We start from the raw sequence: 2,475 nt of genomic DNA, 5'->3' as shown, positions 1-2,475 counted from the left end.
TACAGACATACATACATGTGTCTGTGTATATATTATACAAATAAACAATTATCAGGTATTTCTACCTAGTAAATTATATGAACTTTTGGGGGCAACACACCAAACCAAAGCCACCAATTTGCATCCAATGCTTAACAAACGGAAAATTTCTGAGAAAACACACTCCCATTATAACTGGATACAGCTATCACAGTGAATTCTTCAGTTAAAAAACATTGCAAAAACACTAATGTATCTCTAAATTCTTTTCTCCTTAAAAGTCACACTATTTCTATTCAGAAAAAAAAAGTTGAGTAGATTTACATATCCTGAAAGACTTTATCTTCAACTTTTTCTCTGTAAAGTTACAATACCCATTGCCACTCAATAAGTTTTGACTGACAACAACTCTGTTAGACAGCATTAATAATATGTTAAAAATTATGTTATAATAGATAAAAATTCTTTCTTAACAACATTTTCAAAATCAAAGACAAGAACAAAGAGTAAGATAAAGGTTTCTTATTTACCATTCAGATACTCTTTCTATACAGAGATGCAGTCTTTTTCTGTTGTTCTTACATATATCTGAGCTTAACAGCAACCACAAGCCTTGCATGACAGGTGTAATTAAACAGTATGTCAACTGGATCCTGTTGTTGCTGTGTACTGAAGAAGTGGATCCGACCCACAGCTGACCGTCCAGCGGGTTTTCAGAGGCAGCTAATTGCATGGGAGGAGACTGCCCATCCTTCTCCTGCAGAGCAGCTGATGGCCTTGAACTGCGTGCCTTTGGGGTTGCAGCGCAGTTTCTTGCCATTAGGCCATCAGTCCTCCCTGAACTGGATCTTAGAGCCTGTTAAGTTTGTGAAATTTAGACATTCAAATGCAAAATAAAGGCAGGAAAACACAGTTAAAGTATTTGGTATTGTATTCACCATAAATTATCTTATGGTAATATTCTGTAATTCTATAAATAGTGTGTGTAGACTTTAGTCTTGTGTCACACAGCAGCTTAAATTACAAAACAGTAGTCCAAATGATATCAATACTTAGCTGGTTCAAAGCCAGAAGAACGGAGGAATTTGTTTATAATAAGTTCAAAAGGAGTAGTTTTATTTTTCATATCCATTATGAGAACTGAGCAATGGGTTTCTTGATATCATAAAGGCAGAAATAAAGCTTTTCCTAAGTTACGGTGATGATGAGGACGGGGTAGTGGCTTACTACAATACTTGGCGGAGCTGCACTGGAGCTGGGCAGCCTTGCTGTGCATCAGCTATTCGTAAAGGCTGAGTGAACAGAGTCCCCTTCATCATACAGGCACCGCTGTCTGCACTACAGTAATACAGAAACACGTGGATAGATACAGTGACTTCAACTGATAAACAATCACCAGGAATCTTCAGGGAGATTGTTGACTGACTGGCAATATTTACCTTCAGCTCTTAGAAACCAGCAGCTGGGTACTCCTTCAGTTAGCTTAGTTCCTGACGGGAGGCCTAATCCTGACTGGAACTGAAGGGTCTGGCCTGGAGAAGCAGTCACTGGGGAAAGACTGATGTGTGGAGCAGATTTAGGCAGTTTGGGTAATGTCTTCCATTTGTCAGCCTGGACTGGACCATCTACCACAGCATTTTCCGAAGTGACAATAAGGGAGCACAGAAATTGTTTTTTTTTTTCTAATTCCATCACTTTAATTTGATGATTATTTGTGTCTGCTACATATAATAACTGACCATTTTCTCCAATACACAAGCCTCCTGGTTCATGAAAAGTTGATTCTGTAAAACTGGAACCAATAATGTTACTTGCATCTCCTGTTCCTGCTAATGTTGAACACATTTTGGGTTTGGGATCCACAGCTTTAATCTTGTGATTATAGGAGTCTGCCACGTAGAGTAAACTCCTCTTCTTGTCCCAAGTAACTCCCAGTGGGTGCTGAAGCTTTGCGTCGATTCCTACTCCACTGATATCACCAAAAGCAAATAAATTCATGGGGTCTCTTTCGCTTCCTACGAGATGCTTCACTGCTCCATCCTTCAGCGAGACGGTTCTCACTGTACTGCTACAAAAAGGCAGTTCCAGGGCTCCTCCGAGGCCAGGGAAAGGCCTGAAGGTTGGAAAAAACTTGCCTTGTGAGGATATGCATTGTTCCAATTCTCTTAATTCCCGCTTCCAGCAAAGAGAAGGCATGCCCCTTTTAAAAACTCATTTTTCTTGGATAGTTTGCCACAGTACAAAAGGAGGGCCCATATCTGATGAATCCCTGCCATGGCGATCCATAGAAAATAATTTCTCTGAACCTCTGAAGTTGATGTTCCTAAAACTAAGTCCCACAGGGAGCTAATGGGCTGCTTCTGGCCTTTGGCTCCGCCTTCTTTATCTGTCCCTTGGACTCCAACACCTGCCACAGTGCTCACAGCTTCAGCTTCCAGGTCAATCTTTCTTTTCTTTTTTTTTAATTTTAAAATATTTATTTTTTAAATAATTTTA

General features: G+C 39.7%; 1 pseudogene; it reads right to left on the bottom strand.

The window, feature by feature from the left end:
• Positions 1–1,205: 1,205 nt before the first annotated feature.
• LOC102859277 overlaps positions 1,206–2,475 on the bottom strand; it is a 2,279-nt pseudogene continuing 1,009 nt past the window's right edge.

This window comes from Elephantulus edwardii, unplaced genomic scaffold (genome assembly GCF_000299155.1).
Source record: "Elephantulus edwardii isolate Elephantulus edwardi_28Jun2011 unplaced genomic scaffold, EleEdw1.0 scaffold00336, whole genome shotgun sequence".
Classification (NCBI taxonomy): domain Eukaryota; kingdom Metazoa; phylum Chordata; class Mammalia; order Macroscelidea; family Macroscelididae; genus Elephantulus; species Elephantulus edwardii.
This window is presented reverse-complemented; position numbering and strand designations above follow the sequence as displayed.